Source organism: Hyla sarda, unplaced genomic scaffold, assembly GCF_029499605.1.
Source record: "Hyla sarda isolate aHylSar1 unplaced genomic scaffold, aHylSar1.hap1 scaffold_228, whole genome shotgun sequence".
NCBI lineage: Eukaryota > Metazoa > Chordata > Amphibia > Anura > Hylidae > Hyla > Hyla sarda.
The window spans coordinates 238,668-264,036 of NW_026608958.1; the positions used below are offsets into that span (position 1 = coordinate 238,668).

General features: G+C 46.1%; 11 non-coding genes across 11 annotated transcripts; all 11 read right to left on the bottom strand.

Annotated features, from left to right (window-relative positions):
• Positions 1-1,564: 1,564 nt before the first annotated feature.
• Positions 1,565-1,755, bottom strand: LOC130321634 (U2 spliceosomal RNA). The gene has a single exon (XR_008867325.1). It is a non-coding gene; the product is annotated as a U2 spliceosomal RNA (small nuclear RNA).
• A 2,105-nt stretch (positions 1,756-3,860) lies between these two features.
• LOC130321721 (U2 spliceosomal RNA) lies at positions 3,861-4,051 on the bottom strand. The gene has a single exon (XR_008867404.1). It is a non-coding gene; the product is annotated as a U2 spliceosomal RNA (small nuclear RNA).
• A 2,093-nt stretch (positions 4,052-6,144) lies between these two features.
• LOC130321719 (U2 spliceosomal RNA) lies at positions 6,145-6,337 on the bottom strand. The gene has a single exon (XR_008867402.1). It is a non-coding gene; the product is annotated as a U2 spliceosomal RNA (small nuclear RNA).
• A 2,111-nt stretch (positions 6,338-8,448) lies between these two features.
• On the bottom strand, positions 8,449-8,640 carry LOC130321710 (U2 spliceosomal RNA). The gene has a single exon (XR_008867394.1). It is a non-coding gene; the product is annotated as a U2 spliceosomal RNA (small nuclear RNA).
• A 2,098-nt stretch (positions 8,641-10,738) lies between these two features.
• On the bottom strand, positions 10,739-10,930 carry LOC130321722 (U2 spliceosomal RNA). Its single transcript, XR_008867405.1, has one exon. It is a non-coding gene; the product is annotated as a U2 spliceosomal RNA (small nuclear RNA).
• Positions 10,931-12,983: 2,053 nt separating this feature from the next.
• LOC130321705 (U2 spliceosomal RNA) lies at positions 12,984-13,174 on the bottom strand. The gene has a single exon (XR_008867389.1). It is a non-coding gene; the product is annotated as a U2 spliceosomal RNA (small nuclear RNA).
• A 2,057-nt stretch (positions 13,175-15,231) lies between these two features.
• Positions 15,232-15,422, bottom strand: LOC130321635 (U2 spliceosomal RNA). The gene has a single exon (XR_008867326.1). It is a non-coding gene; the product is annotated as a U2 spliceosomal RNA (small nuclear RNA).
• A 2,092-nt stretch (positions 15,423-17,514) lies between these two features.
• On the bottom strand, positions 17,515-17,705 carry LOC130321637 (U2 spliceosomal RNA). Its single transcript, XR_008867327.1, has one exon. It is a non-coding gene; the product is annotated as a U2 spliceosomal RNA (small nuclear RNA).
• Positions 17,706-19,804: 2,099 nt separating this feature from the next.
• LOC130321638 (U2 spliceosomal RNA) lies at positions 19,805-19,995 on the bottom strand. The gene has a single exon (XR_008867328.1). It is a non-coding gene; the product is annotated as a U2 spliceosomal RNA (small nuclear RNA).
• Positions 19,996-22,095: 2,100 nt separating this feature from the next.
• Positions 22,096-22,286, bottom strand: LOC130321640 (U2 spliceosomal RNA). The gene has a single exon (XR_008867330.1). It is a non-coding gene; the product is annotated as a U2 spliceosomal RNA (small nuclear RNA).
• A 2,091-nt stretch (positions 22,287-24,377) lies between these two features.
• On the bottom strand, positions 24,378-24,568 carry LOC130321641 (U2 spliceosomal RNA). Its single transcript, XR_008867331.1, has one exon. It is a non-coding gene; the product is annotated as a U2 spliceosomal RNA (small nuclear RNA).
• Positions 24,569-25,369: the final 801 nt, after the last annotated feature.

The following is a 25,369-nucleotide window of genomic DNA, read 5'->3' on the forward strand; positions in this document are numbered from 1 at the left end:
GGTGACATCACAAATCCCTATGGTTACATACACAACAAAGCTGGGTTGTTGTTGTTTACACTCTGCAAGGCCTGTGGAAGTGAGTGACATCATAGCACTGTAGTTCTGAGGGTTCTAGATGGATGCAACAATCTCCTGTTGCTTCTATGAAGGCCGTAATAGACGACATCACCAAACAGCTCCATAGTCACATACACAGCAAAGGAGAGATGTTGTTTACACCTAGTGATGTCAGTGGTATTGAGTGACATCACAGCACAGTGCTAAGGCTCCTGGGCCTGGACACAGCAGCGGCTGCAATATCTCAACGGAGAATACGTTTATATCTATGTGTGTGTGTGCGCGTATATATATATATATATATATATATATATATATATATATATATATATTTCTCCGCCGAAATCACTTTTAAACCCATTTCCACCTTTTTTTCCCTTCTCTTCCTCTTACTTTTTTTTCACGTTTTTTTACGTTTTTCTCCTTTTCGCCTCTTTTCTGGGCGTATTATTCTTCTTTTTCTTCTTTTTTTTCGTCTAATGCATACCCCATCAGTGCAGCAATGCTTATTCAATACCGCCAGCAGATGGAGACACTGGGGGATAATTTTCTAAGGATTTATACTGATTTTTCCTGTCTGAATTTGTCGCACAGAAAGTTGCAGGCCAAATATGTGTGACATTTCTGCGACTTTAGCTTCTAGAGCATTTTTACAACATTATACATAGGTGCTGAATACATAAAAAGCGACTGTTCAGCGACAGACAAGTCGCATCGGCTGAAAGTAGGCCAGAATGTCAGTCCATGTTGGAGCAGGTTTAGATACAGTCTAAAGCATAGATCTCAAAGTCTGTGCACAGAATTTAGCAAGGGCCTCGCACCTTCTGATGCATCAGGTAGGTGCACAATAGCATAGCCTAACCCTCTGTACTTTGGTCTATATTGATGCGGGACATAGACAGCCAGCTGATGACCAATCCATTAGTGCAATGGATGGCTGGAAGCATTTGTCTTTGCCTTTGCAATACCACAGAAGCAATGCATGGTCAATGTACAGCAATGACACACCTGTGTGAACAGCCAGGAGACCCCCCCCCCCCCATGTTATGTTACATAGTTACATAGTTAGTACGGTCGAAAAAAGACATATGTCCATCAAGTTCAACCAGGGAATTAAGGGGTAGGGGTGTGGCGCGATATTGGGGAAGGGATGAGATTTTATATTTCTTCATAAGCATTAATCTTATTTTGTCAATTAGGAACATTCAGCACCCACCCGCTATCAAGGCAGCTGCCTATCATGTCATGCCCTACCTGCACAGGTGTGCTGGCTACTCAAATGATCCAATTAAGGAGGCCATTTAGTCAGCAGCAGCAGAAGTCCTGTGCCTGGACGCTCCAACAGGGGCCAGACACAAGCAGAAGCAGAAGCAGCAGAAGCAGCAGCAGCACCACCTTTTGTTTTTTGGCTGCAGCAGCAGCAAGGCCCACAGGGCTGGCTAGCTGGCTAGCCAGCAAGCAGGTAGCAATGAAAGTAGGAATCTTTCTTTTTAACCCTGTAAGGGGGTGGTGCACTGTACCCGAAGATACTGCCATATCGGGTCAATGCATAGGGCGACGGAAGCAAGCTTCGAAATCGGCCCCCGTTCTCAAAAATCCATTTAATATATGGTCCCCAGATAGGGGACGTATCAGATATTAAACTGATAAGAACAGATACTACACTTGATCTTAGCCAAAAGGCCGAGAAGCGATAACCGTGAAAGGGGCGGGCCCAACAAGGTCCCCTTCATGGGCACTATCACTGCTTGCTGTCAGGGAGGCTGCCAGACAATTTTCCATGCACACTCTGGGCTGGGGGGCAGTCAACCACCAGTACACACAGCAGAACCTAAACCCATACCATTATTGCTAAGCAGCAAGACAGGGGCCCCTTGCACTCCCACGGGGCCTTTTTAAATGCAATCCATAACCCGGATTTGCCAGGAACCCTTCTTACTCCTCCTACTTGCATGTGACACTGGGCTTAGGATCTGCATAGGAAACACACACACAAGCACACACCTACCTTTGTTGCCTGCAGATGCCTCCTTGGCTGTCCCCAAACGGTATCAAACCAACACCCACGGGAAGCTGTAAGCATAGAGGACATGCCTGCACCCCATTGGACTTACCTTGTGTGGGTTAAATCCGGGTTATTTGACAACCTATGGCGGGTGATGGTTCTGCTCAGGCAGAGCAGTGCTGATGCTCCTCATAAAGCTGTCGCTGCTGGTGAAGGTTCTAGGTGACATCACAAATCCCTATGGTTACATACACAACAAAGCTGGGTTGTTGTTGTTTACACTCTGCAAGGCCTGTGGAAGTGAGTGACATCATAGCACTGTAGTTCTGAGGGTTCTAGATGGATGCAACAATCTCCTGTTGCTTCTATGAAGGCCGTAATAGACGACATCACCAAACAGCTCCATAGTCACATACACAGCAAAGGAGAGATGTTGTTTACACCTAGTGATGTCAGTGGTATTGAGTGACATCACAGCACAGTGCTAAGGCTCCTGGGCCTGGACACAGCAGCGGCCTGCAATATCTCAACGGAGAATACGTTTATATCTATGTGTGTGTGTGCGCGTATATATATATATATATATATATATATATATATATATATATATATATATTTCTCCGCCGAAATCACTTTTAAACCCATTTCCACCTTTTTTTTCCCTTCTCTTCCTCTTACTTTTTTTTCACGTTTTTTTACGTTTTTCTCCTTTTCGCCTCTTTTCTGGGCGTATTATTCTTCTTTTTCTTCTTTTTTTTCGTCTAATGCATACCCCATCAGTGCAGCAATGCTTATTCAATACCGCCAGCAGATGGAGGACACTGGGGGATAATTTTCTAAGGATTTATACTGATTTTTCCTGTCTGAATTTGTCGCACAGAAAGTTGCAGGCCAATATGTGTGACATTTCTGCGACTTTAGCTTCTAGAGCATTTTTACAACATTATACATAGGTGCTGAATACATAAAAAGCGACTGTTCAGCGACAGGACAAGTCGCATCGGCTGAAAGTAGGCCAGAATGTCAGTCCATGTTGGAGCAGGTTTAGATACAGTCTAAAGCATAGATCTCAAAGTCTGTGCACAGAATTTAGCAAGGGCCTCGCACCTTCTGATGCATCAGGTAGGTGCACAATAGCATAGCCTAACCCTCTGTACTTTGGTCTATATTGATGCGGGACATAGACAGCCAGCTGATGACCAATCCATTAGTGCAATGGATGGCTGGAAGCATTTGTCTTTGCCTTTGCAATACCACAGAAGCAATGCATGGTCAATGTACAGCAATGACACACCTGTGTGAACAGCCAGGAGACCCCCCCCCCCCCCATGTTATGTTACATAGTTACATAGTTAGTACGGTCGAAAAAAGACATATGTCCATCAAGTTCAACCAGGGAATTAAGGGGTAGGGGTGTGTGCGCGATATTGGGGAAGGGATGAGATTTTATATTTCTTCATAAGCATTAATCTTATTTTGTCAATTAGGAACATTCAGCACCCACCCGCTATCAAGGCAGCTGCCTATCATGTCATGCCCTACCTGCACAGGTGTGCTGGCTACTCAAATGATCCAATTAAGGAGGCCATTTAGTCAGCAGCAGCAGAAGTCCTGTGCCTGGACGCTCCAACAGGGGCCAGACACAAGCAGAAGCAGAAGCAGCAGAAGCAGCAGCAGCACCACCTTTTGTTTTTTGGCTGCAGCAGCAGCAGCAAGGCCCACAGGGCTGGCTAGCTGGCTAGCCAGCAAGCAGGTAGCAATGAAAGTAGGAATCTTTCTTTTTAACCCTGTAAGGGGGTGGTGCACTGTAACCCGATGATACTGCCATATCGGGTCAATGCATAGGGCGACGGAAGCAAGCTTCGAAATCGGCCCCCGTTCTCAAAAATCCATTTAATATATGGTCCCCAGATAGGGGACGTATCAGATATTAAACTGATAAGAACAGATACTACACTTGATCTTAGCAAAAGGCCGAGAAGCGATAACCGTGAAAGGGGCGGGCCCAACAAGGTCCCCTTCATGGGCACTATCACTGCTTGCTGTCAGGGAGGCTGCCAGACAATTTTCATGCACACTCTGGGCTGGGGGCAGTCAACCACCAGTACACACAGCAGAACCTAAACCCATACCATTATTGCTAAGCAGCAAGACAGGGGGCCCAATTGCACTCCCACGGGGCCTTTTTAAATGCAATCCATAACCCGGATTTGCCAGGAACCCTTCTTACTCCTCCTACTTGCATGTGACACTGGGCTTAGGATCTGCATAGGAAACACACACACAAGCACACACCTACCTTTGTTGCCTGCAGATGCCTCCTTGGCTGTCCCCAAACGGTATCAAACCAACACCCACGGGAAGCTGTAAGCATAGAGGACATGCCTGCACCCCATTGGACTTACCTGTGTGGGTTAAATCCGGGTTATTTGACAACCTATGGCGGGTGATGGTTCTGCTCAGGCAGAGCAGTGCTGATGCTCCTCATAAAGCTGTCGCTGCTGTGAAGGTTCTAGGTGACATCACAAATCCCTATGGTTACATACACAACAAAGCTGGGTTGTTGTTGTTTACACTCTGCAAGGCCTGTGGAAGTGAGTGACATCATAGCACTGTAGTTCTGAGGGTTCTAGATGGATGCAACAATCTCCTGTTGCTTCTATGAAGGCCATAATAGACGACATCACCAAACAGCTCCATAGTCACATACACAGCAAAGGAGAGATGTTGTTTACACCTAGTGATGTCAGTGGTATTGAGTGACATCACAGCACAGTGCTAAGGCTCCTGGGCCTGGACACAGCAGCGGCTGCAATATCTCAACGGAGAATACGTTTATATCTATGTGTGTGTGTGCGCGTATATATATATATATATATATATATATATATATATATATATATTTCTCCGCCGAAATCACTTTTAAACCATTTCCACCTTTTTTTCCCTTCTCTTCCTCTTACTTTTTTTTCACGTTTTTTTACGTTTTTCTCCTTTTCGCCTCTTTTCTGGGCGTATTATTCTTCTTTTTCTTCTTTTTTTTCGTCTAATGCATACCCCATCAGTGCAGCAATGCTTATTCAATACCGCCAGCAGATGGAGACACTGGGGGATAATTTTCTAAGGATTTATACTGATTTTTCCTGTCTGAATTTGTCGCACAGAAAGTTGCAGGCCAAATATGTGTGACATTTCTGCGACTTTAGCTTCTAGAGCATTTTTACAACATTATACATAGGTGCTTGAATACATAAAAAGCGACTGTTCAGCGACAGACAAGTCGCATCGGCTGAAAGTAGGCCAGAATGTCAGTCCATGTTGGAGCAGGTTTAGATACAGTCTAAAGCATAGATCTCAAAGTCTGTGCACAGAATTTAGCAAGGGCCTCGCACCTTCTGATGCATCAGGTAGGTGCACAATAGCATAGCCTAACCCTCTGTACTTTGGTCTATATTGATGCGGGACATAGACAGCCAGCTGATGACCAATCCATTAGTGCAATGGATGGCTGGAAGCATTTGTCTTTGCCTTTGCAATACCACAGAAGCAATGCATGGTCAATGTACAGCAATGACACACCTGTGTGAACAGCCAGGAGACCCCCCCCCCCCCCATGTTATGTTACATAGTTACATAGTTAGTAACGGTCGAAAAAAGACATATGTCCATCAAGTTCAACCAGGGAATTAAGGGGTAGGGGTGTGGCGCGATATTGGGGAAGGGATGAGATTTTATATTTCTTCATAAGCATTAATCTTATTTTGTCAATTAGGAACATTCAGCACCCACCCGCTATCAAGGCAGCTGCCTATCATGTCATGCCCTACCTGCACAGGTGTGCTGGCTACTCAAATGATCCAATTAAGGAGGCCATTTAGTCAGCAGCAGCAGAAGTCCCTGTGCCTGGACGCTCCAACAGGGGCCAGACACAAGCAGAAGCAGAAGCAGCAGAAGCAGCAGCAGCACCACCTTTTGTTTTTTGGCTGCAGCAGCAGCAAGGCCCACAGGGCTGGCTAGCTGGCTAGCCAGCAAGCAGGTAGCAATGAAAGTAGGAATCTTTCTATTTTAACCCTGTAAGGGGGTGGTGCACTGTACCCGAAGATACTGCCATATCGGGTCAATGCATAGGGCGACGGAAGCAAGCTTCGAAATCGGCCCCCCGTTCTCAAAAATCCATTTAATATATGGTCCCCCAGATAGGGGACGTATCAGATATTAAACTGATAAGAACAGATACTACACTTGATCTTAGCCAAAAGGCCGAGAAGCGATAACCGTGAAAGGGGCGGGCCCAACAAGGTCCCCTTCATGGGCACTATCACTGCTTGCTGTCAGGGAGGCTGCCAGACAATTTTCCATGCACACTCTGGGCTGGGGGGCAGTCAACCACCAGTACACACAGCAGAACCTAAACCCATACCATTATTGCTAAGCAGCAAGACAGGGGCCCATTGCACTCCCACGGGGCCTTTTTAAATGCAATCCATAACCCGGATTTGCCAGGAACCCTTCTTACTCCTCCTACTTGCATGTGACACTGGGCTTAGGATCTGCATAGGAAACACACACACAAGCACACACCTACCTTTGTTGCCTGCAGATGCCTCCTTGGCTGTCCCCAAACGGTATCAAACCAACACCCACGGGAAGCTGTAAGCATAGAGGACATGCCTGCACCCCATTGGACTTACCTGTGTGGGTTAAATCCGGGTTATTTGACAACCTATGGCGGTGATGGTTCTGCTCAGGCAGAGCAGTGCTGATGCTCCTCATAAAGCTGTCGCTGCTGTGAAGGTTCTAGGTGACATCACAAATCCCTATGGTTACATACACAACAAAGCTGGGTTGTTGTTGTTTACACTCTGCAAGGCCTGTGGAAGTGAGTGACATCATAGCACTGTAGTTCTGAGGGTTCTAGATGGATGCAACAATCTCCTGTTGCTTCTATGAAGGCCGTAATAGACGACATCACCAAACAGCTCCATAGTCACATACACAGCAAAGGAGAGATGTTGTTTACACCTAGTGATGTCAGTGGTATTGAGTGACATCACAGCACAGTGCTAAGGCTCCTGGGCCTGGGACACAGCAGCGGCTGCAATATCTCACGGAGAATACGTTTATATCTATGTGTGTGTGTGCGCGTATATATATATATATATATATATATATATATATATATATATATATATATATATTTCTCCGCCGAAATCACTTTTAAACCCATTTCCACCTTTTTTTCCCTTCTCTATCCTCTTACTTTTTTTTCACGTTTTTTTACGTTTTTCTCCTTTTCGCCTCTTTTCTGGGCGTATTATTCTTCTTTTTCTTCTTTTTTTTTCGTCTAATGCATACCCCATCAGTGCAGCAATGCTTATTCAATACCGCCAGCAGATGGAGACACTGGGGGATAATTTTCTAAGGATTTATACTGATTTTTCCTGTCTGAATTTGTCGCACAGAAAGTTGCAGGCCAAATATGTGTGACATTTCTGCGACTTTAGCTTCTAGAGCATTTTTACAACATTATACATAGGTGCTGAATACATAAAAAGCGACTGTTCAGCGACAGACAAGTCGCATCGGCTGAAAGTAGGCCAGAATGTCAGTCCCATGTTGGAGCAGGTTTAGATACAGTCTAAAGCATAGATCTCAAAGTCTGTGCACAGAATTTAGCAAGGGCCTCGCACCTTCTGATGCATCAGGTAGGTGCACAATAGCATAGCCTAACCCTCTGTACTTTGGTCTATATTGATGCGGGACATAGACAGCCAGCTGATGACCAATCCATTAGTGCAATGGATGGCTGAAGCATTTGTCTTTGCCTTTGCAATACCACAGAAGCAATGCATGGTCAATGTACAGCAATGACACACCTGTGTGAACAGCCAGGAGACCCCCCCCCCCCCCCCCCCCATGTTATGTTACATAGTTACATAGTTAGTACGGTCGAAAAAAGACATATGTCCATTAAGTTCAACCAGGGAATTAAGGGGTAGGGGTGTGGCGCGATATTGGGGAAGGGGATGAGATTTTATATTTCTTCATAAGCATTAATCTTATTTTGTCAATTAGGAACATTCAGCACCCCACCCGCTATCAAGGCAGCTGCCTATCATGTCATGCCCTACCTGCACAGGTGTGCTGGCTACTCAAATGATCCAATTAAGGAGGCCATTTAGTCAGCAGCAGCAGAAGTCCTGTGCCTGGACGCTCCAACAGGGGCCAGACACAAGCAGAAGCAGAAGCAGCAGAAGCAGCAGCAGCACCACCCTTTTGTTTTTTTGGCTGCAGCAGCAGCAAGGCCCACAGGGCTGGCTAGCTGGCTAGCCAGCAAGCAGGTAGCAATGAAAGTAGGAATCTTTCTTTTTAACCCTGTAAGGGGGTGGTGCACTGTACCCCGAAGATACTGCCATATCGGGTCAATGCATAGGGCGACGGAAGCAAGCTTCGAAATCGGCCCCCGTTCTCAAAAATCCATTTAATATATGGTCCCCAGATAGGGGACGTATCAGATATTAAACTGATAAGAACAGATACTACACTTGATCTTAGCCAAAAGGCCGAGAAGCGATAACCGTGAAAGGGGGCGGGCCCAACAAGGTCCCCTTCATGGGCACTATCACTGCTTGCTGTCAGGGAGGCTGCCAGACAATTTTCCATGCACACTCTGGGGCTGGGGGGCAGTCAACCACCAGTACACACAGCAGAACCCTAACCCATACCATTATTGCTAAGCAGCAAGACAGGGGGCCCATTGCACTCCCACGGGGCCTTTTTAAATGCAATCCATAACCGGATTTGCCAGGAACCCTTCTTACTCCTCCTACTTGCATGTGACACTGGGCTTAGGATCTGCATAGGAAACACACACACAAGCACACACCTACCTTTGTTGCCTGCAGATGCCTCCTTGGCTGTCCCCAAACGGTATCAAACCAAGACACCCCACGGGAAGCTGTAAGCATAGAGGACATGCTGCACCCCATTGGACTTACCTGTGTGGGTTAAATCCGGGTTATTTGACAACCTATGGCGGTGATGGTTCTGCTCAGGCAAGAGCAGTGCTGATGCTCCCTCATAAAGCTGTCGCTGCTGTGAAGGTTCTAGGTGACATCACAAATCCCTATGGTTACATACACAACAAAGCTGGGTTGTTGTTGTTTACACTCTGCAAGGCCTGTGGAAGTGAGTGACATCATAGCACTGTAGTTCTGAGGGTTCTAGATGGATGCAACAATCTCCTGTTGCTTCTATGAAGGCCGTAATAGACGACATCACCAAACAGCTCCATAGTCACATACACAGCAAAGGAGAGATGTTGTTTACACCTAGTGATGTCAGTGGTATTGAGTGACATCACAGCACAGTGCTAAGGCTCCTGGGCCTGGACACAGCAGCGGCTGCAATATCTCAACGGAGAATACGTTTATATCTATGTGTGTGTGTGCGCGTATATATATATATATATATATATATATATATAATATTTCTCCGCCGAAATCACTTTTAAACCCATTTCCACCTTTTTTTTCCCTTCTCTTCCTCTTACTTTTTTTTCACGTTTTTTTACGTTTTTCTCCTTTTCGCCTCTTTTCTGGGCGTATTATTCTTCTTTTTTCTTCTTTTTTTTCGTCTAATGCATACCCCATCAGTGCAGCAATGCTTATTCAATACCGCCAGCAGATGGAGACACTGGGGGATAATTTTCTAAGGATTTATACTGATTTTTCCTGTCTGAATTTGTCGCACAGAAAGTTGCAGGCCAAATATGTGTGACATTTCTGCGACTTTAGCTTCTAGAGCATTTTTTACAACATTATACATAGGTGCTGAATACATAAAAAGCGACTGTTCAGCGACAGACAAGTCGCATCGGCTGAAAGTAGGCCAGAATGTCAGTCCATGTTGGAGCAGGTTTAAGATACAGTCTAAAGCATAGATCTCAAAGTCTGTGCACAGAATTTAGCAAGGGCCTCGCACCTTCTGATGCATCAGGTAGGTGCACAATAGCATAGCCTAACCCTCTGTACTTTGTGTCTATATTGATGCGGGACATAGACAGCCAGCTGATGACCAATCCATTAGTGCAATGGATGGCTGGAAGCATTTGTCTTTGCCTTTGCAATACCACAGAAGCAATGCATGGTCAATGTAAAGCAATGACACACCTGTGGTGAACAGCCAGGAGACCCCCCCCCCCCCCATGTTATGTTACATAGTTACATAGTTAGTACGGTCGAAAAAAGACATATGTCCATCAAGTTCAACCAGGGAATTAAGGGGTAGGGGTGTGGCGCGATATTGGGGAAGGGATGAGATTTTATATTTCTTCATAAGCATTAATCTTATTTTGTCAATTAGGAACATTCAGCACCCACCCGCTATCAAGGCAGCTGCCTATCATGTCATGCCCTACCTGCACAGGTGTGCTGGCTACTCAAATGATCCAATTAAGGAGGCCATTTAGTCAGCAGCAGCAGAAGTCCTGTGGCTGGACGCTCCAACAGGGGCCAAGACACAAGCAGAAGCAGAAGCAGCAGAAGCAGCAGCAGCACCACCTTTTGTTTTTCGGCTGCAGCAGCAGCAAGGGCCCACATGGGCTGGCTAGCTGGCTAGCCAGCAAGCAGGTAGCAATGAAAGTAGTAATCTTTCTTTTTAACCCTGTAAGGGGGTGGTGCCACTGTACCCGAAGATACTGCCATATCGGGTCAATGCATAGGGCGACGGAAGCAAGCTTCGAAATCGGCCCCCGTTCTCAAAAATCCATTTAATATATGGTCCCCAGATAGGGGGACGTATCAGATATTAAACTGATAAGAACAGATACTACACATGATCTTAGCCAAAAGGCCGAGAAGCGATAACCGTGAAAGGGGCGGGCCCAACAAGGTCCCCTTCATGGGCACTATCACTGCTTGCTGTCAGGGAGGCTTGCCAGACAATTTTCCATGCACACTCTGGGCTGGGGGGCAGTCAACCACCAGTACACACAGCAGAACCTAAACCCATACCATTATTGCTAAGCAGCAAGACAGGGGCCCATTGCACTCCCACGGGGCTTTTTAAATGCAATCCCATAACCCGGATTTGCCAGGAACCCTTCTTACTCCTCCTACTTGCATGTGACACTGGGCTTAGGATCTGCATAGGAAACACACACACAAGCACACACCTACCTTTGTTGCCTGCAGATGCCTCCTTGGCTGTCCCCAAACGGTATCAAACCAACACCCACGGGAAGCTGTAAGCATAGAGGACATGCCTGCACCCCATTGGACTTACCTGTGTGACAGAGCAGTGCTGATGCTCCTCATAAAGCTGTCGCTGCTGTGAAGGTTCTAGGTGACATCACAAATCCCTATGGTTACATACACAACAAAGCTGGGTTGTTGTTGTTTACACTCTGCAAGGCCTGTGGAAGTGAGTGACATCATAGCACTGTAGTTCTGAGGGTTCTAGATGGATGCAACAATCTCCTGTTGCTTCTATGAAGGCCGTAATAGACGACATCACCAAACAGCTCCATAGTCACATACACAGCAAAGGAGAGATGTTGTTTACACCTAGTGATGTCAGTGGTATTGAGTGACATCACAGCACAGTGCTAAGGCTCCTGGGCCTGGACACAGCAGCGGCTGCAATATCTCAACGGAGAATACGTTTATATCTATGTGTGTGTGTGCGCGTATATATATATATATATATATATATATATATATATATATATATATATATATATATATTTCTCCGCCGAAATCACTTTTAAACCCATTTCCACCTTTTTTTCCCTTCTCTTCCTCTTACTTTTTTTTCACGTTTTTTTACGTTTTTCTCCTTTTCGCCTCTTTTCTGGGCGTATTATTCTTCTTTTTCTTCTTTTTTTTTGTCTAATGCATACCCCATCAGTGCAGCAATGCTTATTCAATACCGCCAGCAGATGGAGACACTGGGGATAATTTTCTAAGGATTTATACTGATTTTTCCTGTCTGAATTTGTCGCACAGAAAGTTGCAGGCCAAATATGTGTGACATTTCTGCGACTTTAGCTTCTAGAGCATTTTTACAACATTATACATAGGTGCTGAATACATAAAAAGCGACTGTTCAGCGACAGACAAGTCGCATCGGCTGAAAGTAGGCCAGAATGTCAGTCCATGTTGGAGCAGGTTTAGATACAGTCTAAAGCATAGATCTCAAAGTCTGTGCACAGAATTTAGCAAGGGCCTCGCACCTTCTGATGCATCAGGTAGGTGCACAATAGCATAGCCTAACCCTCTGTACTTTGGTCTATATTGATGCGGGACATAGACAGCCAGCTGATGACCAATCCATTAGTGCAATGGATGGCTGGAAGCATTTGTCTTTGCCTTTGCAATACCACAGAAGCAATGCATGGTCAATGTAAAGCAATGACACACCTGTGTGAACAGCCAGGAGACCCCCCCCCCCCCCATGTTATGTTACATAGTTACATAGTTAGTACGGTCGAAAAAAGACATATGTCCATCAAGTTCAACCAGGGAATTAAGGGGTAGGGGTGTGGCGCGATATTGGGGAAGGGATGAGATTTTATATTTCTTCATAAGCATTAATCTTATTTTGTCAATTAGGAACATTCAGCACCCACCCGCTATCAAGGCAGCTGCCTATCATGTCATGCCCTACCTGCACAGGTGTGCTGGCTACTCAAATGATCCAATTAAGGAGGCCATTTAGTCAGCAGCAGCAGAAGTCCTGTGCCTGGACGCTCCAACAGGGGCCAGACACAAGCAGAAGCAGAAGCAGCAGAAGCAGCAGCAGCACCACCTTTTGTTTTTTGGCTGCAGCAGCAGCAAGGCCCACAGGGCTGGCTAGCTGGCTAGCCAGCAAGCAGGTAGAAATGAAAGTAGGAATCTTTCTTTTTAACCCTGTAAGGGGGTAGTGCACTGTACCCGAAGATACTGCCATATCGGGTCAATGCATAGGGCGACGGAAGCAAGCTTCGAAATCGGCCCCCGTTCTCAAAAATCCATTTAATATATGGTCCCCATATAGGGGACGTATCAGATATTAAACTGATAAGAACAGATACTACACTTGATCTTAGCCAAAAGGCCGAGAAGCGATAACCGTGAAAGGGGCGGGCCCAACAAGGTCCCCTTCATGGGCACTATCACTGCTTGCTGTCAGGGAGGCTGCCAGACAATTTTCCATGCACACTCTGGGCTGGGGGGCAGTCAACCACCAGTACACACAGCAGAACCTAAACCCATACCATTATTGCTAAGCAGCAAGACAGGGGCCCATTGCACTCCCACGGGGCCTTTTTAAATGCAATCCATAACCCGGATTTGCCAGGAACCCTTCTTACTCCTCCTACTTGCATGTGACACTGGGCTTAGGATCTGCATAGGAAACACACACACAAGCACACACCTACCTTTGTTGCCTGCAGATGCCTCCTTGGCTGTCCCCAAACGGTATCAAACCAACACCCACGGGAAGCTGTAAGCATAGAGGACATGCCTGCACCCCATTGGACTTACCTGTGTGGGTTAAATCCGGGTTATTTGACAACCTATGGCGGTGATGGTTCTGCTCAGGCAGAGCAGTGCTGATGCTCCTCATAAAGCTGTCGCTGCTGTGAAGGTTCTAGGTGACATCACAAATCCCTATGGTTACATACACAACAAAGCTGGGTTGTTGTTGTTTACACTCTGCAAGGCCTGTGGAAGTGAGTGACATCATAGCACTGTAGTTCTGAGGGTTCTAGATGGATGCAACAATCTCCTGTTGCTTCTATGAAGGCCATAATAGACGACATCACCAAACAGCTCCATAGTCACATACACAGCAAAGGAGAGATGTTGTTTACACCTAGTGATGTCAGTGGTATTGAGTGACATCACAGCACAGTGCTAAGGCTCCTGGGCCTGGACACAGCAGCGGCTGCAATATCTCAACGGAGAATACGTTTATATCTATGTGTGTGTGTGCGCGTATATATATATATTTCTCCGCCGAAATCACTTTTAAACCCATTTCCACCTTTTTTTCCCTTCTCTTCCTCTTACTTTTTTTTCACGTTTTTTTACGTTTTTCTCCTTTTCGCCTCTTTTCTGGGCGTATTATTCTTCTTTTTCTTCTTTTTTTTCGTCTAATGCATACCCCATCAGTGCAGCAATGCTTATTCAATACCGCCAGCAGATGGAGACACTGGGGGATAATTTTCTAAGGATTTATACTGATTTTTCCTGTCTGAATTTGTCGCACAGAAAGTTGCAGGCCAAATATGTGTGACATTTCTGCGACTTTAGCTTCTAGAGCATTTTTACAACATTATACATAGGTGCTGAATACATAAAAAGCGACTGTTCAGCGACAGACAAGTCGCATCGGCTGAAAGTAGGCCAGAATGTCAGTCCATGTTGGAGCAGGTTTAGATACAGTCTAAAGCATAGATCTCAAAGTCTGTGCACAGAATTTAGCAAGGGCCTCGCACCTTCTGATGCATCAGGTAGGTGCACAATAGCATAGCCTAACCCTCTGTACTTTGGTCTATATTGATGCGGGACATAGACAGCCAGCTGATGACCAATCCATTAGTGCAATGGATGGCTGGAAGCATTTGTCTTTGCCTTTGCAATACCACAGAAGCAATGCATGGTCAATGTACAGCAATGACACACCTGTGTGAACAGCCAGGAGACCCCCCCCCCCCATGTTATGTTACATAGTTACATAGTTAGTACGGTCGAAAAAAGACATATGTCCATCAAGTTCAACCAGGGAATTAAGGGGTAGGGGTGTGGCGCGATATTGGGGAAGGGATGAGATTTTATATTTCTTCATAAGCATTAATCTTATTTTGTCAATTAGGAACATTCAGCACCCACCCGCTATCAAGGCAGCTGCCTATCATGTCATGCCCTACCTGCACAGGTGTGCTGGCTACTCAAATGATCCAATTAAGGAGGCCATTTAGTCAGCAGCAGCAGAAGTCCTGTGCCTGGACGCTCCAACAGGGGCCAGACACAAGCAGAAGCAGAAGCAGCAGAAGCAGCAGCAGCACCACCTTTTGTTTTTTGGCTGCAGCAGCAGCAAGGCCCACAGGGCTGGCTAGCTGGCTAGCCAGCAAGCAGGTAGCAATGAAAGTAGGAATCTTTCTTTTTAACCCTGTAAGGGGGTGGTGCACTGTACCCGAAGATACTGCCATATCGGGTCAATGCATAGGGCGACGGAAGCAAGCTTCGAAATCGGCCCCCGTTCTCAAAAATCCATTTAATATATGGTCCCCAGATAGGGGACGTATCAGATATTAAACTGATAAGAACAGATACTACACTTGATCTTAGCCAAAAGGCCGAGAAGCGATAACCGTGAAAGGGGCGGGCCCAACAAGGTCCCCTTCATGGGCACTATCACTGCTTGCTGTCAGGGAGGCTGCCAGACAATTTTCCATGCACACTCTGGGCTGGGGGGCAGTCAACCACCAGTACACACAGCAGAACCTAAACCCATACCATTATTGCTAAGCAGCAAGACAGGGGCCCATTGCACTCCCACGGGGCCTTTTTAAATGCAATCCATAACCCGGATTTGCCAGGAACCCTTCTTACTCCTCCTACTTGCATGTGACACTGGGCTTAGGATCTGCATAGGAAACACACACACAAGCACACACCTACCTTTGTTGCCTGCAGATGCCTCCTTGGCTGTCCCCAAACGGTATCAAACCAACACCCACGGGAAGCTGTAAGCATAGAGGACATGCCTGCACCCCATTGGACTTACCTGTGTGGGTTAAATCCGGGTTATTTGACAACCTATGGCGGTGATGGTTCTGCTCAGGCAGAGCAGTGCTGATGCTCCTCATAAAGCTGTCGCTGCTGTGAAGGTTCTAGGTGACATCACAAATCCCTATGGTTACATACACAACAAAGCTGGGTTGTTGTTGTTTACACTCTGCAAGGCCTGTGGAAGTGAGTGACATCATAGCACTGTAGTTCTGAGGGTTCTAGATGGATGCAACAATCTCCTGTTGCTTCTATGAAGGCCGTAATAGACGACATCACCAAACAGCTCCATAGTCACATACACAGCAAAGGAGAGATGTTGTTTACACCTAGTGATGTCAGTGGTATTGAGTGACATCACAGCACAGTGCTAAGGCTCCTGGGCCTGGACACAGCAGCGGCTGCAATATCTCAACGGAGAATACGTTTATATCTATGTGTGTGTGTGCGCGTATATATATATATATATATATATATATATATATATATATATATATATTTCTCCGCCGAAATCACTTTTAAACCCATTTCCACCTTTTTTTCCCTTCTCTTCCTCTTACTTTTTTTTCACGTTTTTTTACGTTTTTCTCCTTTTCGCCTCTTTTCTGGGCGTATTATTCTTCTTTTTCTTCTTTTTTTTCGTCTAATGCATACCCCATCAGTGCAGCAATGCTTATTCAATACCGCCAGCAGATGGAGACACTGGGGGATAATTTTCTAAGGATTTATACTGATTTTTCCTGTCTGAATTTGTCGCACAGAAAGTTGCAGGCCAAATATGTGTGACATTTCTGCGACTTTAGCTTCTAGAGCATTTTTACAACATTATACATAGGTGCTGAATACATAAAAAGCGACTGTTCAGCGACAGACAAGTCGCATCGGCTGAAAGTAGGCCAGAATGTCAGTCCATGTTGGAGCAGGTTTAGATACAGTCTAAAGCATAGATCTCAAAGTCTGTGCACAGAATTTAGCAAGGGCCTCGCACCTTCTGATGCATCAGGTAGGTGCACAATAGCATAGCCTAACCCTCTGTACTTTGGTCTATATTGATGCGGGACATAGACAGCCAGCTGATGACCAATCCATTAGTGCAATGGATGGCTGGAAGCATTTGTCTTTGCCTTTGCAATACCACAGAAGCAATGCATGGTCAATGTACAGCAATGACACACCTGTGTGAACAGCCAGGAGACCCCCCCCCCCCCATGTTATGTTACATAGTTACATAGTTAGTACGGTCGAAAAAAGACATATGTCCATCAAGTTCAACCAGGGAATTAAGGGGTAGGGGTGTGGCGCGATATTGGGGAAGGGATGAGATTTTATATTTCTTCATAAGCATTAATCTTATTTTGTCAATTAGGAACATTCAGCACCCACCCGCTATCAAGGCAGCTGCCTATCATGTCATGCCCTACCTGCACAGGTGTGCTGGCTACTCAAATGATCCAATTAAGGAGGCCATTTAGTCAGCAGCAGCAGAAGTCCTGTGCCTGGACGCTCCAACAGGGGCCAGACACAAGCAGAAGCAGAAGCAGCAGAAGCAGCAGCAGCACCACCTTTTGTTTTTTGGCTGCAGCAGCAGCAAGGCCCACAGGGCTGGCTAGCTGGCTAGCCAGCAAGCAGGTAGCAATGAAAGTAGGAATCTTTCTTTTTAACCCTGTAAGGGGGTGGTGCACTGTACCCGAAGATACTGCCATATCGGGTCAATGCATAGGGCGACGGAAGCAAGCTTCGAAATCGGCCCCCGTTCTCAAAAATCCATTTAATATATGGTCCCCAGATAGGGGACGTATCAGATATTAAACTGATAAGAACAGATACTACACTTGATCTTAGCCAAAAGGCCGAGAAGCGATAACCGTGAAAGGGGCGGGCCCAACAAGGTCCCCTTCATGGGCACTATCACTGCTTGCTGTCAGGGAGGCTGCCAGACAATTTTCCATGCACACTCTGGGCTGGGGGGCAGTCAACCACCAGTACACACAGCAGAACCTAAACCCATACCATTATTGCTAAGCAGCAAGACAGGGGCCCCTTGCACTCCCACGGGGCCTTTTTAAATGCAATCCATAACCCGGATTTGCCAGGAACCCTTCTTACTCCTCCTACTTGCATGTGACACTGGGCTTAGGATCTGCATAGGAAACACACACACAAGCACACACCTACCTTTGTTGCCTGCAGATGCCTCCTTGGCTGTCCCCAAACGGTATCAAACCAACACCCACGGGAAGCTGTAAGCATAGAGGACATGCCTGCACCCCATTGGACTTACCTGTGTGGGTTAAATCCGGGTTATTTGACAACCTATGGCGGTGATGGTTCTGCTCAGGCAGAGCAGTGCTGATGCTCCTCATAAAGCTGTCGCTGCTGTGAAGGTTCTAGGTGACATCACAAATCCCTATGGTTACATACACAACAAAGCTGGGTTGTTGTTGTTTACACTCTGCAAGGCCTGTGGAAGTGAGTGACATCATAGCACTGTAGTTCTGAGGGTTCTAGATGGATGCAACAATCTCCTGTTGCTTCTATGAAGGCCGTAATAGACGACATCACCAAACAGCTCCATAGTCACATACACAGCAAAGGAGAGATGTTGTTTACACCTAGTGATGTCAGTGGTATTGAGTGACATCACAGCACAGTGCTAAGGCTCCTGGGCCTGGACACAGCAGCGGCTGCAATATCTCAACGGAGAATACGTTTATATCTATGTGTGTGTGTGCGCGTATATATATATATATATATATATATATATATATATATATATATATATATATATATTTCTCCGCCGAAATCACTTTTAAACCCATTTCCACCTTTTTTTCCCTTCTCTTCCTCTTACTTTTTTTTCACGTTTTTTTACGTTTTTCTCCTTTTCGCCTCTTTTCTGGGCGTATTATTCTTCTTTTTCTTCTTTTTTTTCGTCTAATGCATACCCCATCAGTGCAGCAATGCTTATTCAATACCGCCAGCAGATGGAGACACTGGGGGATAATTTTCTAAGGATTTATACTGATTTTTCCTGTCTGAATTTGTCGCACAGAAAGTTGCAGGCCAAATATGTGTGACATTTCTGCGACTTTAGCTTCTAGAGCATTTTTACAACATTATACATAGGTGCTGAATACATAAAAAGCGACTGTTCAGCGACAGACAAGTCGCATCGGCTGAAAGTAGGCCAGAATGTCAGTCCATGTTGGAGCAGGTTTAGATACAGTCTAAAGCATAGATCTCAAAGTCTGTGCACAGAATTTAGCAAGGGCCTCGCACCTTCTGATGCATCAGGTAGGTGCACAATAGCATAGCCTAACCCTCTGTACTTTGGTCTATATTGATGCGGGACATAGACAGCCAGCTGATGACCAATCCATTAGTGCAATGGATGGCTGGAAGCATTTGTCTTTGCCTTTGCAATACCACAGAAGCAATGCATGGTCAATGTACAGCAATGACACACCTGTGTGAACAGCCAGGAGACCCCCCCCCCCCATGTTATGTTACATAGTTACATAGTTAGTACGGTCGAAAAAAGACATATGTCCATCAAGTTCAACCAGGGAATTAAGGGGTAGGGGTGTGGCGCGATATTGGGGAAGGGATGAGATTTTATATTTCTTCATAAGCATTAATCTTATTTTGTCAATTAGGAACATTCAGCACCCACCCGCTATCAAGGCAGCTGCCTATCATGTCATGCCCTACCTGCACAGGTGTGCTGGCTACTCAAATGATCCAATTAAGGAGGCCATTTAGTCAGCAGCAGCAGAAGTCCTGTGCCTGGACGCTCCAACAGGGGCCAGACACAAGCAGAAGCAGAAGCAGCAGAAGCAGCAGCAGCACCACCTTTTGTTTTTTGGCTGCAGCAGCAGCAAGGCCCACAGGGCTGGCTAGCTGGCTAGCCAGCAAGCAGGTAGCAATGAAAGTAGGAATCTTTCTTTTTAACCCTGTAAGGGGGTGGTGCACTGTACCCGAAGATACTGCCATATCGGGTCAATGCATAGGGCGACGGAAGCAAGCTTCGAAATCGGCCCCCGTTCTCAAAAATCCATTTAATATATGGTCCCCAGATAGGGGACGTATCAGATATTAAACTGATAAGAACAGATACTACACTTGATCTTAGCCAAAAGGCCGAGAAGCGATAACCGTGAAAGGGGCGGGCCCAACAAGGTCCCCTTCATGGGCACTATCACTGCTTGCTGTCAGGGAGGCTGCCAGACAATTTTCCATGCACACTCTGGGCTGGGGGGCAGTCAACCACCAGTACACACAGCAGAACCTAAACCCATACCATTATTGCTAAGCAGCAAGACAGGGGCCCATTGCACTCCCACGGGGCCTTTTTAAATGCAATCCATAACCCGGATTTGCCAGGAACCCTTCTTACTCCTCCTACTTGCATGTGACACTGGGCTTAGGATCTGCATAGGAAACACACACACAAGCACACACCTACCTTTGTTGCCTGCAGATGCCTCCTTGGCTGTCCCCAAACGGTATCAAACCAACACCCACGGGAAGCTGTAAGCATAGAGGACATGCCTGCACCCCATTGGACTTACCTGTGTGGGTTAAATCCGGGTTATTTGACAACCTATGGCGGTGATGGTTCTGCTCAGGCAGAGCAGTGCTGATGCTCCTCATAAAGCTGTCGCTGCTGTGAAGGTTCTAGGTGACATCACAAATCCCTATGGTTACATACACAACAAAGCTGGGTTGTTGTTGTTTACACTCTGCAAGGCCTGTGGAAGTGAGTGACATCATAGCACTGTAGTTCTGAGGGTTCTAGATGGATGCAACAATCTCCTGTTGCTTCTATGAAGGCCGTAATAGACGACATCACCAAACAGCTCCATAGTCACATACACAGCAAAGGAGAGATGTTGTTTACACCTAGTGATGTCAGTGGTATTGAGTGACATCACAGCACAGTGCTAAGGCTCCTGGGCCTGGACACAGCAGCGGCTGCAATATCTCAACGGAGAATACGTTTATATCTATGTGTGTGTGTGCGCGTATATGTATATATATATATATATATATATATATATATATATATATATATATTCTCCGCCGAAATCACTTTTAAACCCATTTCCACCTTTTTTTCCCTTCTCTTCCTCTTACTTTTTTTTCACGTTTTTTTACGTTTTTCTCCTTTTCGCCTCTTTTCTGGGCGTATTATTCTTCTTTTTCTTCTTTTTTTTTCGTCTAATGCATACCCCATCAGTGCAGCAATGCTTATTCAATACCGCCAGCAGATGGAGACACTGGGGGATAATTTTCTAAGGATTTATACTGATTTTTCCTGTCTGAATTTGTCGCACAGAAAGTTGCAGGCCAAATATGTGTGACATTTCTGCGACTTTAGCTTCTAGAGCATTTTTACAACATTATACATAGGTGCTGAATACATAAAAAGCGACTGTTCAGCGACAGACAAGTCGCATCGGCTGAAAGTAGGCCAGAATGTCAGTCCATGTTGGAGCAGGTTTAGATACAGTCTAAAGCATAGATCTCAAAGTCTGTGCACAGAATTTAGCAAGGGCCTCGCACCTTCTGATGCATCAGGTAGGTGCACAATAGCATAGCCTAACCCTCTGTACTTTGGTCTATATTGATGCGGGACATAGACAGCCAGCTGATGACCAATCCATTAGTGCAATGGATGGCTGGAAGCATTTGTCTTTGCCTTTGCAATACCACAGAAGCAATGCATGGTCAATGTACAGCAATGACACACCTGTGTGAACAGCCAGGAGACCCCCCCCCCCCCCCCCATGTTATGTTACATAGTTACATAGTTAGTACGGTCGAAAAAAGACATATGTCCATTAAGTTCAACCAGGGAATTAAGGGGTAGGGGTGTGGCGCGATATTGGGGAAGGGATGAGATTTTATATTTCTTCATAAGCATTAATCTTATTTTGTCAATTAGGAACATTCAGCACCCACCCGCTATCAAGGCAGCTGCCTATCATGTCATGCCCTACCTGCACAGGTGTGCTGGCTACTCAAATGATCCAATTAAGGAGGCCATTTAGTCAGCAGCAGCAGAAGTCCTGTGCCTGGACGCTCCAACAGGGGCCAGACACAAGCAGAAGCAGAAGCAGCAGAAGCAGCAGCAGCACCACCTTTTGTTTTTTGGCTGCAGCAGCAGCAAGGCCCACAGGGCTGGCTAGCTGGCTAGCCAGCAAGCAGGTAGCAATGAAAGTAGGAATCTTTCTTTTTAACCCTGTAAGGGGGTGGTGCACTGTACCCGAAGATACTGCCATATCGGGTCAATGCATAGGGCGACGGAAGCAAGCTTCGAAATCGGCCCCCGTTCTCAAAAATCCATTTAATATATGGTCCCCAGATAGGGGACGTATCAGATATTAAACTGATAAGAACAGATACTACACTTGATCTTAGCCAAAAGGCCGAGAAGCGATAACCGTGAAAGGGGCGGGCCCAACAAGGTCCCCTTCATGGGCACTATCACTGCTTGCTGTCAGGGAGGCTGCCAGACAATTTTCCATGCACACTCTGGGCTGGGGGGCAGTCAACCACCAGTACACACAGCAGAACCTAAACCCATACCATTATTGCTAAGCAGCAAGACAGGGGCCCATTGCACTCCCACGGGGCTTTTTAAATGCAATCCATAACCCGGATTTGCCAGGAACCCTTCTTACTCCTCCTACTTGCATGTGACACTGGGCTTAGGATCTGCATAGGAAACACACACACAAGCACACACCTACCTTTGTTGCCTGCAGATGCCTCCTTGGCTGTCCCCAAACGGTATCAAACCAACACCCACGGGAAGCTGTAAGCATAGAGGACATGCCTGCACCCCATTGGACTTACCTGTGTGGGTTAAATCCGGGTTATTTGACAACCTATGGCGGTGATGGTTCTGCTCAGGCAGAGCAGTGCTGATGCTCCTCATAAAGCTGTCGCTGCTGTGAAGGTTCTAGGTGACATCACAAATCCCTATGGTTACATACACAACAAAGCTGGGTTGTTGTTGTTTACACTCTGCAAGGCCTGTGGAAGTGAGTGACATCATAGCACTGTAGTTCTGAGGGTTCTAGATGGATGCAACAATCTCCTGTTGCTTCTATGAAGGCCGTAATAGACGACATCACCAAACAGCTCCATAGTCACATACACAGCAAAGGAGAGATGTTGTTTACACCTAGTGATGTCAGTGGTATTGAGTGACATCACAGCACAGTGCTAAGGCTCCTGGGCCTGGACACAGCAGCGGCTGCAATATCTCAACGGAAGAATACGTTTATATCTATGTGTGTGTGTGCGCGTATATATATATATATATATATATATATATATATATATATATATATATATTTCTCCGCCGAAATCACTTTTAAACCCATTTCCACCTTTTTTTCCCTTCTCTTCCTCTTACTTTTTTTTCACGTTTTTTTACGTTTTTCTCCTTTTCGCCTCTTTTCTGGGCGTATTATTCTTCTTTTTCTTCTTTTTTTTCGTCTAATGCATACCCCATCAGTGCAGCAATGCTTATTCAATACCGCCAGAAGATGGAGACACTGGGGGATAATTTTCTAAGGATTTATACTGATTTTTCCTGTCTGAATTTGTCGCACAGAAAGTTGCAGGCCAAATATGTGTGACATTTCTGCGACTTTAGCTTCTAGAGCATTTTTACAACATTATACATAGGTGCTGAATACATAAAAAGCGACTGTTCAGCGACAGACAAGTCGCATCGGCTGAAAGTAGGCCAGAATGTCAGTCCATGTTGGAGCAGGTTTAGATACAGTCTAAAGCATAGATCTCAAAGTCTGTGCACAGAATTTAGCAAGGGCCTCGCACCTTCTGATGCATCAGGTAGGTGCACAATAGCATAGCCTAACCCTCTGTACTTTGGTCTATATTGATGCGGGACATAGACAGCCAGCTGATGACCAATCCATTAGTGCAATGGATGGCTGGAAGCATTTGTCTTTGCCTTTGCAATACCACAGAAGCAATGCATGGTGAATGTACAGCAATGACACACCTGTGTGAACAGCCAGGAGACCCCCCCCCCATGTTATGTTACATAGTTACATAGTTAGTACGGTCGAAAAAAGACATATGTCCATCAAGTTCAACCAGGGAATTAAGGGGTAGGGGTGTGGCGCGATATTGGGGAAGGGATGAGATTTTATATTTCTTCATAAGCATTAATCTTATTTTGTCAATTAGGAACATTCAGCACCCACCCGCTATCAAGGCAGCTGCCTATCATGTCATGCCCTACCTGCACAGGTGTGCTGGCTACTCAAATGATCCAATTAAGGAGGCCATTTAGTCAGCAGCAGCAGAAGTCCTGTGCCTGGACGCTCCAACAGGGGCCAGACACAAGCAGAAGCAGAAGCAGCAGAAGCAGCAGCAGCACCACCTTTTGTTTTTTGGCTGCAGCAGCAGCAAGGCCCACAGGGCTGGCTAGCTGGCTAGCCAGCAAGCAGGTAGCAATGAAAGTAGGAATCTTTCTTTTTAACCCTGTAAGGGGGTGGTGCACTGTACCCGAAGATACTGCCATATCGGGTCAATGCATAGGGCGACGGAAGCAAGCTTCGAAATCGGCCCCCGTTCTCAAAAATCCATTTAATATATGGTCCCCAGATAGGGGACGTATCAGATATTAAACTGATAAGAACAGATACTACACTTGATCTTAGCCAAAAGGCCGAGAAGCGATAACCGTGAAAGGGGCGGGCCCAACAAGGTCCCCTTCATGGGCACTATCACTGCTTGCTGTCAGGGAGGCTGCCAGACAATTTTCCATGCACACTCTGGGCTGGGGGGCAGTCAACCACCAGTACACACAGCAGAACCTAAACCCATACCATTATTGCTAAGCAGCAAGACAGGGGCCCATTGCACTCCCACGGGGCCTTTTTAAATGCAATCCATAACCCGGATTTGCCAGGAACCCTTCTTACTCCTCCTACTTGCATGTGACACTGGGCTTAGGATCTGCATAGGAAACACACACACAAGCACACACCTACCTTTGTTGCCTGCAGATGCCTCCTTGGCTGTCCCCAAACGGTATCAAACCAACACCCACGGGAAGCTGTAAGCATAGAGGACATGCCTGCACCCCATTGGACTTACCTGTGTGGGTTAAATCCGGGTTATTTGACAACCTATGGCGGTGATGGTTCTGCTCAGGCAGAGCAGTGCTGATGCTCCTCATAAAGCTGTCGCTGCTGTGAAGGTTCTAGGTGACATCACAAATCCCTATGGTTACATACACAACAAAGCTGGGTTGTTGTTGTTTACACTCTGCAAGGCCTGTGGAAGTGAGTGACATCATAGCACTGTAGTTCTGAGGGTTCTAGATGGATGCAACAATCTCCTGTTGCTTCTATGAAGGCCGTAATAGACGACATCACCAAACAGCTCCATAGTCACATACACAGCAAAGGAGAGATGTTGTTTACACCTAGTGATGTCAGTGGTATTGAGTGACATCACAGCACAGTGCTAAGGCTCC